Genomic DNA, 18,599 nt, shown 5'->3' with positions numbered 1-18,599 from the left:
CTCCGGCCACAGACCACAGCTACCAGACCACAGCTACCAGACCACAGCTACCAGACCACAGCTACCAGACCACAGCTACCAGACCACAGCTCAGCTCCGGCCACAGACCGCAGCTACCAGACCGCAGCTACCAGACCGCAGCTACCAGACCGCAGCTACCAGACCACAGCTACCAGACCACAGCTACCAGACCACGCCTCAGCTCCGGCCACAGACCACAGCTACCAGACCACAACTCAGCTCCGGCCACAGACCACAGCTCAGCTCCGGCCACAGACCGCAGCTACCAGACCGCAGCTACCAGGCCGCAGCTACCAGACCGCAGCTACCAGACCGCAGCTACCAGACCGCAGCTACCAGACCACAGCTCAGCTCCGGCCACAGACCACAGCTCAGCTCCGGCCACAGACCGCAGCTACCAGACCGCAGCTACCAGACCACGCCTCAGCTCCGGCCACAGACCACGCCTCAGCTCCGGCCACAGACCACGCCTCAGCTCCGGCCACAGACCACGCCTCAGCTCCGGCCACAGACACCAGACCACGCCTCAGCTCCGGCCACAGACCACAGCTACCAGACCACGCCTCAGCTCCGGCCACAGACCACAGCTACCAGACCACAGCTCAGCTCCGGCCACAGACCACAGCTCAGCTCCGGCCACAGACCGCAGCTACCAGACCGCAGCTACCAGACCGCAGCTACCAGACCACAGCTACCAGACCACAGCTACCAGACCACAGCTACCAGACCACAGCTCAGCTCCGGCCACAGACCACAGCTCAGCTCCGGCCACAGACCGCAGCTACCAGACCGCAGCTACCAGACCGCAGCTACCAGACCGCAGCTACCAGACCGCAGCTACCAGACCACGCCTCAGCTCCGGCCACAGACCACGCCTCAGCTCCGGCCACAGACCACGCCTCAGCTCCGGCCACAGACCACAGCTACCAGACCGCGCCTCAGCTCCGGCCACAGACCACAGCTACCAGACCGCGCCTCAGCTCCGGCCACAGACCACAGTTACCAGACCACGCCTCAGCTCCGGCCACAGACCACAGTTACCAGACCACGCCTCAGCTCCGGCCACAGACCTCAGCTCCGGCCACAGACCACGCCCTCAGCTCCGGCCACAGACCACAGCTACCAGACCACAGCTACCAGACCACAGCTACCAGACCACAGCTACCAGACCACAGCTACCAGACCACAGCTACCAGCTCCGGCCACAGACCACAGCTACCAGACCACGCCTCAGCTCCGGCCACAGACCACAGCGACCAGACCACGCCTCAGCTCCGGCCACAGACCACAGCTACCAGACCACGCCTCAGCTCCGGCCACAGACCACAGCTACCAGACCACGCCTCAGCTCCGGCCACAGACCACAGCTACCAGACCACGGCTCAGCTCCGGCCACAGACCACAGCTACCAGACCACGCCTCAACTCCGGCCACAGACCACAGCTACCAGACCACAGCTACCAGACCACGGCTCAGCTCCGGCCACAGACCACGCCTCAGCTCCGGCCACATACCACGCCTCAGCTCCGGCCACAGACCACGCCTCAGCTCCGGCCACAGACCACGGCTACCAGACCACGGCTACCAGACCACGGCTACCAGACCACAGACCAGCTCCGGCCACAGACCAGCTCCGGCCACAGACCAGCTCCGGCCACAGACCAGCTCCGGCCACAGACCAGCTCCGGCCACAGACCACGCCTCAGCTCCGGCCACAGACCACAGCTACCAGACCACAGCTACCAGACCACAGCTACCAGACCACAGCTACCAGACCACAGCTACCAGACCACGCCTCAGCTCCCGCCACAGACCACTGGTAGCTGTGGTCTGTGGCCGGAGCTGAGGCGTGGTCTGTGACAACAGCTACCAGACCACGCCTCAGCTCCGGCCACAGACCACAGCTACCAGACCACGCCTCAGCTCCGGCCACAGACCACAGCTACCAGACCACGCCTCAGCTCCGGCCACAGACCACAGCTACCAGACCACGCCTCAGCTCCGGCCACAGACCACAGCTACCAGACCACGCCTCAGCTCCGGCCACAGACCACAGCTACCAGACCACGCCTCAGCTCCGGCCACAGACCACAGCTACCAGACCACGCCTCAGCTCCGGCCACAGACCACGCCTCAGCTCCGGCCACAGACCACGCCTCAGCTCCGGCCACAGACCACGCCTCAGCTCCGGCCACAGACCAAAACTACCAGACCACGGCTACCAGACCACAGCTCAGCTCCGGCCACAGACCACAGCTACCAGACCACAGCTACCAGACCACGCCTCAGCTCCCGCCACAGACCACTGGTAGCTGTGGTCTGTGGCCGGAGCTGAGGCGTGGTCTGTGACCACAGCTACCAGACCACGCCTCAGCTCCGGCCACAGACCACAGCTACCAGACCATGCCTCAGCTCCGGCCACAGACCACTGGTAGCTGTGGTCTGTGGCCGGAGCTACCAGACCACGCCTCAGCTCCGGCCACAGACCACAGCTACCAGACCACGCCTCAGCTCCGGCCACAGACCACAGCTACCAGACCACGCCTCAGCTCCGGCCACAGACCACAGCTCAGCTCCGGCCACAGACCACAGCTACCAGACCACCCCACAGCTACCAGTGGTCTGTGGCCGGAGCTGAGGCGTGGTCTGGTCTGTGACGACAGCTACCAGACCACGCCTCAGCTCCCGCCACAGACCACTGGTAGCTGTAGACCACAGCTACCAGACCACGCCTCAGCTCCGGCCACAGACCACAGCTACCAGACCATGCCTCAGCTCTGGCCACAGACCACAGCTACCAGACCACGCCTCAGACCACTGGTAGCTGTGGTCTGTGGCCGGAGCTGAGGCGTGGTCTGTGACCACAGCTACCAGACCACAGCTACCAGGCCACGCCTCAGCTCCGGCCACAGACCACAGCTACCAGACCACGCCTCAACTCCGGCCACAGACCACAGCTACCAGACCACAGCTACCAGACCACGCCTCAGCTCCGGCCACAGACCACGCCTCAGCTCCGGCCACAGACCACGCCTCAGCTCCGGCCACAGACCACGCCTCAGCTCCGGCCACAGACCACGCCTCAGCTCCGGCCACAGACCACAGCTACCAGACCACGCCTCAACTCCGGCCACAGACCACAGCTACCAGACCACAGCTACCAGACCACGCCTCAGCTCCGGCCACAGACCACGCCTCAGCTCCGGCCACAGACCACGCCTCAGCTCCGGCCACAGACCACGCCTCAGCTCCGGCCACAGACCACAGCTCAGCTCCAGCCACAGACCACAGCTACCCGACCACGGCTCAGCTCCGGCCACAGACCACGGCTCAGCTCCGGCCACAGACCACGGCTCAGCTCCGGCCACAGACCACGCCTCAGCTCCGGCCACAGACCACAGCTACCAGACCACAGACCACAGCTCACAGACCACAGCTACCAGACCACGCCTCAGCTAGGTCCTATGTTCTTCCCTCTGTCTTTTTGTTTTGTTCCCTTCATGTTCTCATGTGCTCCTCCCCTTTGTTATCTCACCTGTTGGTCCACCTCACCTGTTCCTCGTCTTGTCATCAGTGTCTGTGTATTTAGTCTCTGTGTTCCCTTTACTCCTTGTCTGGTCATTGTTCTTGTCAGCGTCCGTCTGTGTCCATGCTCCAGTTCTTGTGCCTCCGCCTCTCTGTTCCTTGTTCCCCCACGGTATGTGTTTTTGGGAGTTGCATTTTGCATTTTTGATTTGAACTTTGCCTTTGATTTGTACTTGCTGTTTTTGTTGCTACTTTGCCCTTGCTTTCTTTTGCTATAAGCCAGTTTTTAGGTTTGGTGCAACATAATTTCAATTCAAACCATGATTTGGTCAGGTTTAAAAGTGAATCCTTGTTTCAATCCAGCCTTAGAATAACAACCTCAACCTGTCAGGGGCAAAAACAAGCACTTTTAGGGGACATAAATTGGATAGGGACAGTTGCCCTCAAGGATTGTGTTGCAACCATTGCAGCCTGTTTTGTGGATGAGGCGATCTACAGAAAAATTCACTTTTACTCTCAAAGTGCATTAAAATGCATAGATTTACACTGTATTCTTCAAGAAATAAGAAGTGGACCACAGCCAGCAGGAGGCTGTGGCAGCTATTTATAACAGTGTGAACATGCAGAACAGGAATAAACACTTTTCCATTCTGACATATTCAATCAAAGCTACCAGACCACAGCTCAGCTCCGGCCACAGACCACAGCTACCAGACCACGCCTCAGCTCCGGCCACAGACCACAGCTACCAGACCATAGCTCAGCTCCGGCCACAGACCACAGCTTAGCTCCGGCCGCAGACCACAGCTCAGCTCCGGCCACAGACCACAGCTACCAGACCACAGCTCAGCTCCGGCCACAGACCACAGCTCAGCTCCGGCCACAGACCACAGCTCAGCTCCGGCCCCAGACCACAGCTACCAGACCACGCCTCAGCTCCGGCCCCAGACCACAGCTACCAGACCACGCCTCAGCTCCGGCCACAGACCACGCCTCAGCTCCGGCCACAGACCACGCCTCAGCTCCGGCCACAGACCACAGCTACGAGACCACAGCTACCAGACCACAGCTCTGCTCCGGCCACAGACCACAGCTCAGCTCCAGCCACAGACCACAGCTACCAGACCACGCCTCAGCTCCGGCCACAGACCACGCCTCAGCTCCGGCCACAGACCACAGCTACCAGACCACAGCTAACAGACCACAGCTCAGCTCCGGCCACAGACCACAGCTACCAGACCACGCCTCAGCTCCGGCCACAGACCACAGCTACCAGACCACAGCTCAGCTCCGGCCACAGACCACAGCTCAGCTCCGGCCACAGACCACAGCTCAGCTCCGGCCACAGACCACAGCTCAGCTCCGGCCACAGACCACAGCTCAGCTCCGGCCACAGACCACAGCTCAGCTCCGGCCACAGACCACAGCTCAGCTCCGGCCACAGACCACAGCTCAGCTCCGGCCACAGACCACAGCTCAGCTCCGGCCACAGACCACAGCTCCCAGACCACAGCTACCAGACCACAGCTACCAGACCACAGCTACCAGACCACGCCTCAGCTCCGGCCACAGACCACAGCTCAGCTCCGGCCACAGACCACAGCTACCAGACCACGCCTCAGCTCCGGCCCCAGACCACAGCTACCAGACCACAGCTACCAGACCACGCCTCAGCTCCGGCCACAGACCACAGCTACCAGACCACAGCTCAGCTCCGGCCACAGACCACAGCTCAGCTCCGGCCACAGACCACGCCTCAGCTCCGGCCACAGACCACGCCTCAGCTCCGGCCACAGACCACAGCTACCAGACCACAGCTACCAGACCACGCCTCAGCTCCGGCCACAGACCACAGCTACCAGACCACAGCTACCAGACCACGCCTCAGCTCCGGCCACAGACCACAGCTACCAGACCACGCCTCAGCTCCGGCCACAGACCACTGGTAGCTGTGGTCTGTGGCCGGAGCTACCAGACCACGCCTCAGCTCCGGCCACAGACCACAGCTACCAGACCACGCCTCAGCTCCGGCCACAGACCACGCCTCAGCTCCGGCCACAGACCACAGCTACCAGACCACGCCTCAGCTCCGGCCACAGACCACAGCTACCAGACCACAACTACCAGACCACAGCTACCAGACCACGCCTCAGCTCCGGCCACAGACCACAGCTACCAGACCACGCCTCAGCTCCGGCCACAGACCACAGCTACCAGACCACGCCTCAGCTCCGGCCACAGACCACAGCTCAGCTCCGGCCACAGACCACAGCTCAGCTCCGGCCACAGACCACAGCTACCACACCACCCCACAGCTACCAGTGGTCTGTGGCCGGAGCTGAGGCGTGGTCTGGTCTGTGACCACAGCTACCAGACCACGCCTCAGCTCCGGCCACAGACCACTGGTAGCTGTGGTCTGTGGCCGGAGCTGAGGCGTGGTCTGTGACCACAGCTACCAGACCACGCCTCAGCTCTGGCCACAGACCACAGCTCAGCTCCGGCCACAGACCACAGCTCAGCTCCGGCCACAGACCACAGCTCAGCTCCAGCCACAGACCACAGCTACCCGACCACGGCTCAGCTCCGGCCACAGACCACGCCTCAGCTCCGGCCACAGACCACGCCTCAGCTCCGGCCACAGACCACGCCTCAGCTCTGGCCACAGACCACGGCTCAGCTCCGGCCACAGACCACAGCTACCAGACCACAGACCACAGCTCACAGACCACAGCTACCAGACCACGCCTCAGCTAGGTCCTATGTTCTTCCCTCTGTCTTTTTGTTTTGTTCCCTTCATGTTCTCATGTGCTCCTCCCCTTTGTTATCTCACCTGTTGGTCCACCTCACCTGTTCCTCGTCTTGTCATCAGTGTCTGTGTATTTAGTCTCTGTGTTCCCTTTACTCCTTGTCTGGTCATTGTTCTTGTCAGCGTCCGTCTGTGTCCATGCTCCAGTTCTTGTGCCTCCGCCTCTCTGTTCCTTGTTCCCCCACGGTATGTGTTTTTGGGAGTTGCATTTTGCATTTTTGATTTGAACTTTGCCTTTGATTTGTACTTGCTGTTTTTGTTGCTACTTTGCCCTTGCTTTCTTTTGCTATAAGCCAGTTTTTAGGTTTGGTGCAACATAATTTCAATTCAAACCATGATTTGGTCAGGTTTAAAAGTGAATCCTTGTTTCAATCCAGCCTTAGAATAACAACCTCAACCTGTCAGGGGCAAAAACAAGCACTTTTAGGGGACATAAATTGGATAGGGACAGTTGCCCTCAAGGATTGTGTTGCAACCATTGCAGCCTGTTTTGTGGATGAGGCGATCTACAGAAAAATTCACTTTTACTCTCAAAGTGCATTAAAATGCATAGATTTACACTGTATTCTTCAAGAAATAAGAAGTGGACCACAGCCAGCAGGAGGCTGTGGCAGCTATTTATAACAGTGTGAACATGCAGAACAGGAATAAACACTTTTCCATTCTGACATATTCAATCAAAGCTACCAGACCACAGCTCAGCTCCGGCCACAGACCACAGCTACCAGACCACGCCTCAGCTCCGGCCACAGACCACAGCTCAGCTCCGGCCACAGACCACAGCTCAGCTCCGGCCACAGACCACAGCTCAGCTCCAGCCACAGACCACAACTACCCGACCACGGCTCAGCTCCGGCCACAGACCACGCCTCAGCTCCGGCCACAGACCACGCCTCAGCTCCGGCCACAGACCACGCCTCAGCTCCGGCCACAGACCACAGCTACCAGACCACAGACCACAGCTCACAGACCACAGCTACCAGACCACGCCTCAGCTAGGTCCTATGTTCTTCCCTCTGTCTTTTTGTTTTGTTCCCTTCATGTTCTCATGTGCTCCTCCCCTTTGTTATCTCACCTGTTGGTCCACCTCACCTGTTCCTCGTCTTGTCATCAGTGTCTGTGTATTTAGTCTCTGTGTTCCCTTTACTCCTTGTCTGGTCATTGTTCTTGTCAGCGTCCGTCTGTGTCCATGCTCCAGTTCTTGTGCCTCCGCCTCTCTGTTCCTTGTTCCCCCACGGTATGTGTTTTTGGGAGTTGCATTTTGCATTTTTGATTTGAACTTTGCCTTTGATTTGTACTTGCTGTTTTTGTTGCTACTTTGCCCTTGCTTTCTTTTGCTATAAGCCAGTTTTTTAGGTTTGGTGCAACATAATTTCAATTCAAACCATGATTTGGTCAGGTTTAAAAGTGAATCCTTGTTTCAATCCAGCCTAGAATAACAACCTCAACCTGTCAGGGGCAAAAACAAGCACTTTTAGGGGACATAAATTGGATAGGGACAGTTGCCCTCAAGGATTGTGTTGCAACCATTGCAGCCTGTTTTGTGGATGAGGCGATCTACAGAAAAATTCACTTTTACTCTCAAAGTGCATTAAAATGCATAGATTTACACTGTATTCTTCAAGAAATAAGAAGTGGACCACAGCCAGCAGGAGGCTGTGGCAGCTATTTATAACAGTTGTGAACATGCAGAACAGGAACTAAAACACTTTTCCATTCTGACATATTCAATCAAAGCTACCAGACCACAGCTCAGCTCCGGCCACAGACCCACAGCTACCAGACCACGCCTCAGCTCCGGCCACCAGACCACAGCTACCAGACCACAGCTCAGCTCCGGCCACAGACCACAGCTCAGCTCCGGCCAAGACCACACGCTCAGCTCCGGCCACAGACCACAGCTACCAGACCACAGGTCAGCTCCGGGCCAAGACCAAGCTCAGCTCGGCCACAGACCACAGCTCAGCTCCGGCCACAGACCACAGCTCAGCTCCGGCCACAGACACAAGCTCAGCTCCGGCCACAGGACCACAGCTCAGCTCCGGCCACAGACCACAGCTCAGCTCCGGCCACAGACCACAGCTCAGCTCCGGCCACAGACCACAGCTCAGCTCCGGCCCCAGACCACAGCTACCAGACCACGCCTCAGCTCCGGCCCCAGACCACGCCTCAGCTCCGGCCACAGACCACAGCTACCAGACCACAGCTACCAGACCACAGCTCTGCTCCGGCCACAGACCACAGCTCAGCTCCAGCCACAGACCACAGCTACCAGACCACGCCTCAGCTCCGGCCACAGACCACAGCTACCAGACCACAGCTACCAGACCACAGCTACCAGACCACAGCTCAGCTCCGGCCACAGACCACAGCTACCAGACCACGCCTCAGCTCCGGCCACAGACCCACAAGCTACCAGACCACAGCTCAGCTGCTCCGGCCACAGACCACAGCTCAGCTCCGGCCACAGACCACAGCTCAGCTCCGGCCACAGACCACAGCTCAGCTCCGGCCACAGACCACAGCTCAGCTCCGGCCACAGACCACGCCTCAGCTCCGGCCACAGACCACGCCTCAGCTCCGGCCACAGACCACAGCTACCAGACCACGCCTCAGCTCCGGCCACAGACCACAGCTACCAGACCACGCCTTAGCTCGGTCCTATGTTCTTCCCTCTGTCTTTTTGTTTTGTTCCCTTCATGTTCTCATGTGCTCCTCCCCTTTGTTATCTCACCTGTTGGTCCACCTCACCTGTTCCTCGTCTTGTCATCAGTGTCTGTGTATTTAGTCTCTGTGTTCCCTTTACTCCTTGTCTGGTCATTGTTCTTGTCAGCGTCCGTCTGTGTCCATGCTCCAGTTCTTGTGCCCCTGCCTCTCTGTTCCTTGTTCCCCCACGGTATGTGTTTTTGGGAGTTGCATTTTGCATTTTTGATTTGAACTTTGCCTTTGATTTGTACTTGCTGTTTTTGTTGCTACTTTGCCCTTGCTTTCTTTTGCTATAAGCCAGTTTTTAGGTTTGGTGCAACATAATTTCAATTCAAACCATGATTTGGTCAGGTTTAAAAGTGAATCCTTGTTTCAATCCAGCCTTAGAATAACAACCTCAACCTGTCAGTGGCAAAAACAAGCACTTTTAGGGGACATAAATTGGATTGGGACAGTTGCCCTCAAGGATTGTGTTGCAACCATTGCAGCCTGTTTTGTGGATGAGGCGATCTACAGAAAATTCACTTTTACTCTCAAAGTGCATTAAAATGCATAGATTTACACTGTATTCTTCAAGAAATAAGAAGTGGACCACAGCCAGCAGGAGGCTGTGGCAGCTATTTATAACAGTGTGAACATGCAGAACAGGAATAAACACTTTTCCATTCTGACATATTCAATCAAAGCTTTGTCATTTAGCTGTACCAACAAAAGTAGTGTGCCAAAAATGAGATTACGTTTCTCTGGGATCCAAAACACAAACACACAATATATAATTTAGAACTAAAACTATGACAAAGGCTCATGAAGTGCAGTAGTGTGCATGCTCCAGATCAGCAGTTCAGCAATCTAACAGCCTGTGGAAGGAAGCTGTTAAGTCCAGAACCGTTTCCCTGATGGGAGCAGTTCAAAGAACTACACATCCCAGAACATAGTTCTACTGAAGCATAGAGAAGCTTTAAGTGTCTGGCCTCGGAAATCTATAAGGCCCGACATAATGTGAGTGGATGTCCATGCCTCTCCACGTCTTCTCATGCCGCTCATTAAAGTCAGTCAAACTGCTGACACCAGACACCCTGAGGTGGATCTCTTAGTACAGGAACATGTGAACAATGTTTTGTGCATTTTAAAGCACGTCGTGTTCATCTTTCGTACCCACAGACCATGAAACCACTGCTGACAGACAGCACAAGCACACTGGAGCCCACCAAACAAACCTAGGCTCCATGTCACAGTAACATGGAAGATGTTGTGACTGCCCTGACATCTTTAATTCATAGTGGAAAAACATATTGCGTTCAGAAGGAGGGCATGCTCTGATAGATCTAGATCTGGCAGCTCCCAGGGCACTGTGGCCCATATTCAGTATGCCAATAGAAGACAGGACAGGAATTCATCTCATTCCACTTTCAACATACTACATTTATAGTATATCTGCAACTGTGTATGCTCATTATCTTACACACGGGGTGGTCTTCCTCTTTTTTAATCTTCTTGTCCCAGAGTCTTTACAGATATTTGTTTGTGGAATAAGCAAAGGACATGAGTGTATAAACCTCCATGTTGTCTATATAAGAAAGGAGGAATTGATTTGTTACTTGTGTCCATATTCAGGGGCTTTAACCCTTTTAAGGACATTAGTCCTCTGAGGATGGGTCCTTCAGAGGACCTGAAGGTCAAGCTGATTATGAGCCTCCTCCCCGTATCGTGGGTTCTGTTTACTCCTGGACTGACCAAGCATTTATACCTCAGCTGTTAACACAGTTACTTGGTGATGATATGGACCACCACCAAAATATCAAGATGTTCATTGCCTTATTGTTCGGTATCTTTCCTAAAAATCATATTACTTCCAGTAATCGTTCCAAAGTTTGTGTGCCTGTGTGCGTGTTTACTCATGCATGTATGTGTGTGTGCTGTTCTGTTCGCTGGTTGAACTTCTGGCGTGTGTGTGTGTGTGTGTGTGTGTGTCCCTGTACTCAGACCCCAAAACAGAAGAACACATTCATTTTTAAAGGTCAATACTGGTCACTTAGTCAGGGCAGATTTTTCAATAATACACAATGAATGAGAGATAAAGTAAAGCGGTCCAAAAGGAGGCTGCCTGTCTGTTGGTGTTTGATTCATGTCCTTCAGAATGTGGCCATTTCTTTTCACCCAACAGACTGAATCACAGTTACTATATCCTGTACAGTAACTTCCAGGAATAAAACCCTGCATCAAGCATTAGCTTGCACACACTTTTCATTTTTTCATGTTGTTATTTTGAAGTTTACACATCTCATACACCTACAAATACAAGTTTCATCCTTTAATAAGTCATTAAAAACAACATTTTCATTAACAGAGACCTAATTAACCTGTTAATGAAAATGACATATTGAGTTTAACCAAAACCAGCAGTTGGTCTGAGATGTTACAGTTTTGAAGATATCTAAGACATTAGCAAAGCAACGGTACAAGAAAAAACCCCGCCAGAAATGTCCGACAGGTCAGACCAACATGTTTAACTACTCATCTTTACACATCACACTCACGATAAAAGTTATAACACAAATAAACAAACCAGGAAGTGACTGTTGTTGTTAGCACAACATCATGGTGATTCTGTCCATCGAATCGGGAGAAGTCACACACACCAGGGTCTACAGTCAGCTGCTGATTTCACCAATTTATTCTGGCCATGTCAGCAAGCATGCTAACGTTGTGGCCATGCCCTGATGAAGGCCACAAGGCTGAGACATTTGAATGTGTGTTGACATGGCCAGAATGGATTGCTGAAATTAGACTAGTCAACTTAGTTTGAGGTTTGTGTGTGTGCTAACCTCTAACATTTGGGTCTTCAAGGTTGAATTTAAGTAACATTGATGAATATAAATTACTGTGTAAAATGATGACAAAGACAAAGATCAGAACATTCCAGTATATCATATGCCATTACAGGAATCTGTATCACGGAGTGCTAGAGAGAGCAGAAAAGGTATCCAACGTGTGACTGCCCACCTGAGAAATAACACACCAGAACCAAGAAACATCCAGATGGATCAATCTCATTAGAATGAGTATAGAATAGAATGTTTAGGAAGGAGGGGCTGGGACACAGCAGGTGACACATACCTTTCAGGGGAAATTCAAAATAAAGATGAAATTGATTTCACTTTGCATCGATCACATTAGATAATTGATATGTGAATCAATATATTGATCTAGATCATGACACACCTAGTAAGGCATGACTAGTAGCCATTTTTAGACAGGACGGCAAGCCGCCAATTTGTCCGTCCTTTTAGCGGCTCGGTCCACGGTTTTAGACAGAGGGCGGCAAATTGGGGGTCTGTTGTGTTCCGCTAATTTTCCGCCTCGGAGGGTACACTTATTTCCGCCTCGCCTGCTATCTAAAAACGAGGCGTCAATGTGCCGGCCCCTGTGTGAGGTGGGCGGAGGTGTCGATGACCTGCACTGTTGTGTGACCCACAGCCAGGGAGTTTCAAAGCCAGGAAACAGCTGATGACAGCAGTCAGTTCATCACTTCATCCGCGGACATTAAGATGAACAACTGGACAGCTGCTGAGATCCAGGAGATGCTAGCGTCGCCTCTGTCTCTGTAGCTGTTTGGTTGTGTCTACTTGTTGTAGCGGCAAACTAGGAACAGTCGCTACTTTCAAATTCCAAGCCCCCCGCTAAGAACCTATTTCTAAACTCCAATGGGGCAATGTAAAGCTCTTATTTTGAAGACAAATTCGTTGTCACTAGCCCCATTCACACTGCTGTTCACATGCAGGGATCCTGCGCCAGTTCTCCGCACCCTCCCCTGGGGGAAAGTTTCAGATGCGGAGAGGGGGGAAATTTCGCTCCGGCGCTGACCCGCCTCTGGAGGTAGTATCAGGGCCGCATTTTTGGTGAGCCTTCTAAGTGGGGGCGGGGGCGTGTCGGTCGTACAGTCTGATAACTGCACAGTTCCTTCACTCAACTAAAAACAGAGAAATGTCCCACAAAGCAACGTTGCAGAACCGAACAAAAGTAATGTAGTAACTGTAACTGTCTTTGGCAACTTATATGAAGAAAAAAATACCGCAGCTTTATGTGGAGAAGCGTCTGTCCTCCCGCCTGTTCTACCAGCTCTTCCTCACATTTCTGCCCGCAAAACAGCGTTTGTCACTGGCAAAAACTTTAACTCACCGAGTGTTTGTGATGAAAATAAATCACCGCGACCGTCAGCTCTCCTGACCAAGACTTCAGGGAACTTTCCCCCAGAAAACAGCCTCCGTCCCCGCGAGTGACAGAGTCAGAGAGCGTCCTGTTTACTGATGGTGATTATGTAAATATGTAATTTAGTGCGAAAAACTTCACTTTGTCACTTTCCAGGATGTTTGGTGGGTCAGGATCTCAATCACTACACATTATAACAGCATCTATATGATTATAAACTGTCCGCGGGTTTGGATTAACAGGGGAACACCTGGGAAACACCGACGTCATCAACATGACGTGTACCGTCACGCCTCTTTAGGAGCCGCAGCGCGGCTTTCTGTGTGAATTACACACGTAAAGGCGGAGATGCTTCGCTCTTTGTGAATCACCATCGGCGGAGAATTGGCGAACCACCGCTCCAGAGATAATGTGGAGATGCTGTGTAAAAAGGGCTACTGTTCACAGCCCAACTTCGGGCTTCACGTCACGTTTACGCCTACCCCAGAGGCGGCTTTTGGAAAAGGAGAAATATTACGCAAATTGCCACCCATACCTTGGAGCAAATGTGCCACCTATTATATCTAAAAAGGGCTACTAGTGAATCAAATCTGTATTAGACATTAGGAATTACTGCACAAGTAATAGGTCATGAAAACTCACAATTAATCTTATTTCATCAACCAATTCAATCCAAGTACAAAAAAAGATGTCCCACCATTGATTGTGATACAATTTAAATGGTGGAACTGTAAAACCACAAATGTTGTTGAATTAAAAAAAAAAAAAAAACACATCACATATTTTCCATATCTATGTTAACTTTGTACAACATGAGTGGTAGAAATTAAATTTAGAAAGTAAAGTCATTCTGTTGCCGCACAGTATTTGTACTTTCCAATTTACGTTGTACTTCACCAAAACATCAATTTCTACTTTACACACTTTACTCATTTCAGAGGGAAAAGTAATCTAAAAAAAACACACTGAACATGCTGTGTGTTGACCTATTACCCCAATCTTATTTTCAAAGAAAACAAGATGGTAGTCAAAATGTTGGCTTTGACAATATCTATGTCACAACTTTGGTCACAACATTGGTGAATAAAACAACTAAAGCTAGCATTACTGTAAGGTTTGACTACAATATATTTGGCTGAGGTTAGTAAAAATACAGTTAGAGTTTTATCACTGTTCAAAACCATTTTGATTAGCAATAATGTTATGTTACTCACAACAAGAAAACTTGAAATGAGGTTTGTGATGACGTTAGCTACGGAGGATAGTGTTTGTAGCTTATCGAGGCCAGGCTATAGAATTCTAGTGGCTTGATGTGAAGAACACAAACTCAAACATACAGATACTGTCATGGTTAAAAGTTTAAACCACGACTGTATGTTACTTTGTCACAAAAGCATTCATAAAGTTTGGTTCAGTATTGAATTTATTATAGGTCTTCTGAAAATATGACCAAATCTGCTGGATCAAAAATATACATTTACATATTATATACATTATTATAAAATGAGTCACTGGGAAAGATGCAACAATGACTTTCAAAAATATCTCAGTTACAATTTGTTACTAAATGAATGCATTTCACTGTAACTTTCATTATTATATATCATAATGTTTTATAACATTTTTCACGATCCCATTTTATATAATATTTAGGCTACCTAATTAAACAGCATAATTGTAAGATGAGTCTAGAAAACACAAACACTTAAACATCCACATGTAGCAGCCATAAGCACATGTCATCTGTCAGTTTACCACACACACATAGACTCAATGAGAAAATTCCATATTTCAGATGAATGCAAAACTACCTATGGCAATGTTTTTATATTCCAGCTGGTAATATTAGGAATGCACTTACTCTCAAAATCATCAGTTCATTCATGCTGCACTTCAAATGCCCTCTGCTGAGAAAATGAGAGTAGAATGAGTAAGTGACTTTTCTCATTTTGCTGAGTGTTACACACTCTTTATTCAGCTGGGACACAACCAAACAGTAAGCATGCTCTCACATACATCCTCCGCTTTCCATGGCACAGTACATGCATTAGGCTCTCATTACAAGTCAATAAGAAAACCCTTCTGTGCAGTTACACAATAACAGTAAAACACATACAGTACAGGCCCGATATACTGAGAAGACTACAGGAGAATCAAAGCTATATTACAGATGAAGTATAACAACATGGAAACTCACTACAGACAAGTTCTTATCTCATCAACCAGTTCAAGGCCAAGCACAAAATTCACTAAGGTGACAAAACATGTCCCACAATTTATTATGATCTAATTTAAAATGGGGAATGTGCATAAAAAACAATATCACATCGACTCCTTCATATATATATTTTAGTTTATATAGCAGCATCAGTGGGGGAAGTAAATTTACTCCAGTACTGTACAATATGTGTACTTAAGGTACTTACACATTACCTTGCACTTCAATGCTACTTTACCCATCTACTTCACAAAATCTTCCATATTAAATTAAATCTTTTCTCCATCTGCAGACTGTGAACATATGATGAGCATATACATTATGATACTAATAATACTACTAATAAATAATAATTACTACTCATAGACTGAACTACCCAGTAGAATATGGAATAGCTAAAATTAAGCTTAAACTCAACTAGCAAGAGGCCTCTTATGTTAATAAATCAGTAATGAATAATACAACACTCTGAGAGTTGTCATTCTTCATGATAAGTATTCTTGATACTTTGAGAATATTTGGCTGATTAAACTTCTGTACTTCAACTTGAGTAATTGTGAATAAATGGTCATTCCTTGTATTGGAGTAGTTATGTAGTGAGATGTTTGAACTTTACGTTTCTGAAAAACTTTAACTTGTCACTTAAAACCGTTCATTTATAATCCCAAACAACAAAGACAATTCTAAACTTAAGTTGTAAACGTGAATAGCTTGCAGAAGATAAAACCAAAGGATGGCACAGTACACTCGCCAATGATCGAAACACAACTACAGACACAGAAGACACACTATGACGTAACATCCTTTATGTCACTGTGAGCTCACTGTTGATGCTAGCCCCCTCAGGAAACATTGTGACTGTGAATATTACCAGTCCATATTAAGTGATTTAATAATGTAACCAAACTTGCTCCTGAGTGCAGACAGGCTGTGTGGGACTATTATAGGAATGATGTAGGAATTATGAAACCACATAAGGTATTAAAATACCATAAAGTCAAGGTCACTATGTAATGCACTACAGTAGCACATGCATGTCAACGTAATAACACCACAGTCTAGTGACCGGTGTGTGTTGTTTTGAGGTGTGTGTTGTCCATTGGGTGACATGACATAATGGACTATGAATGCTCTGCTTTTTTGTTGGCAGTCTCCTCCCTCACATTCAGATGTGCTCTCATCCAGCGCTGAGAGACAGACCTGACTCACCCTGTGTGCAGCCCAGGCTGCAGCCCCGGGGCCTAACCAAACAAGTCCAACTAGACAGCCCTTTAAATGTCCTGTTCGCTCGTCCTCCGCAATGACACTTCTCCTCACACATCATACACTGATGGGCCTCTGCAGATGCAGGCGTCGCGGCCGGGCCCGGTCATTTGCCCGGACTTTCGTACCTTTATGTGCGATTTGCGCAGAGCAGCAAAAATCCCACGAAACCGCAGCATCATCCAGAAGATGCGCAGAGAGGCGGGGGCCCGTGTGCCCCAGGTTCCCGGAAAATACTGCAGTGAGACGGAGCCATGCTGTCCCGAGCCTCCTGCGCGGCACCACAGCAGCAGCAGTCCTTACTGCTGTCATTTTCACAGCCTCGGTTATCATCATCATCACCCCGGTCCAGCCCCGCTAGAACCGGGACACCACCCGATGCGTCAAGGCTATGGGAGCTCCGACTACAGAGCACCACAGTACAAAGTAGAAAGTGTCCGCTTACCTGCTCCACTCCGCCGCTCCTCTCCCCGCTGCTGCACCGAGCACCGTCAACTCCGCAGCGGCATCAGAAAAACTATCCACCTCCTCCTCCGTGCGTGCAGTCGGTGTTACCGGAGCTCTGACTCCGTGTTTCCTGTCAATGCGATGCAGCTACCTCTCTCTCTCTCTCTCTCTCTCTCTCTCTCTCCCCCCCCCCAGCTGTTCTCGGTCGGTCACGGGATGACGCCGTCCACACGCTGCACACGTTAGCAGGGGCTGGAAGGCAGGTTGTGGTGATGGAGGGCAAAAACGTGGAGGCCTGTGGTCAGAATTTCATTATGAAGAACATATAGTCATTTTGGTCACAAAGCCAACGTAAAGGTTTGAGCTTATTTCCTGTCGGACTAATATGACACAAAGGCTAAACTTCCAATCATGTTGACCTGCAACATTCCATGTGAAATTTATGGTTTTAATAAAAAAATAAATCTCCCATGAAAACTCCTACAAACCCACATCTGCACAGCAATATGCTATTTATTCACATCTACAGTAGGAATAAGTTACCACCCTCTGTCCACTTGCAAAGATTAATAAATTTGTAATGTTAGCATTAGCGGACTGTAGATTGAATAGCAGCTGCTATCAGATTGGATGTGGTTACACACGCAAGTTTCATGGTAGTACAAAATAAAAGATTAAAAAAAAGGTTCATTATAACTTTTCAAGAAACACTGTTCTCTACCTTTATATGTTTGGTGTTGCATTCTTTCTGGCACCTTTTGTTGCTAATCACAGCCCATCTGACTGACTTTGCCAAGTTTAAACATATGAGAGTACATAGCAAAAAGTCACTTAACAATAAAGCCAAAATATTTTTAGCAGCGTAGTGTAAATCAATTCTCAAGTACTGACTACAATAAAGACCAAAGTAATGTAAACTCAAAAATGTCTTCACTCAATCAGCCAATAGCGAGCCTCCTGATGTTTCAGGGTTGCATACATCACATCATTCATATGGTTTAGTGCAAACCATCTTGGGATAAATCCTTCTGAAAGCCTACTTATAACTTTTTATTAGTAATTACTGTACAGTATATCTGTATGTTTGCCTCTTTGATTATATCAATGCATACAAAACAATGCTAATGAAAGTAATAAAATATCATTTTGTTGAAAATACCACAAATGTTTTCTGGGGCAGTCATGTAAATAAAAGAATTTTCATTTTTGGGTGAATTTCCCTTTAAGAAGTTCCATGCATGGAAATTTGGCCAACATAAGCAAACTCAACAAAAATACTATTGCAACCACCACAAATGGAGAGCACAACTATTATATATGTGATTGTGTACAGCCCAGTATTTCTAGGAATGTTGATACATGCAGACTGAAATATAGCTGATGATTTCTGTCCATTGCCAACAT

At 49.9% G+C, this 18,599-nt stretch overlaps 1 protein-coding gene across 1 annotated transcript in view; it reads right to left on the bottom strand.

Annotated features, from left to right (window-relative positions):
• The window catches only part of nfasca (neurofascin homolog (chicken) a), a 163,640-nt gene extending 146,263 nt beyond the window's left edge, over positions 1 to 17,377 (bottom strand). Inside the window, exon 1 of the mRNA XM_030420627.1 lies at positions 17,194 to 17,377. The gene's annotated coding sequence lies outside the window, so the exon portion shown is untranslated. The remainder of the gene's footprint in view (positions 1 to 17,193) is intronic.
• Positions 17,378 to 18,599: the final 1,222 nt, after the last annotated feature.

Source organism: Sparus aurata, chromosome 6 (genome assembly GCF_900880675.1).
Source record: "Sparus aurata chromosome 6, fSpaAur1.1, whole genome shotgun sequence".
NCBI classification, from domain to species: Eukaryota; Metazoa; Chordata; class Actinopteri; order Spariformes; family Sparidae; genus Sparus; species Sparus aurata.
This window is presented reverse-complemented; position numbering and strand designations above follow the sequence as displayed.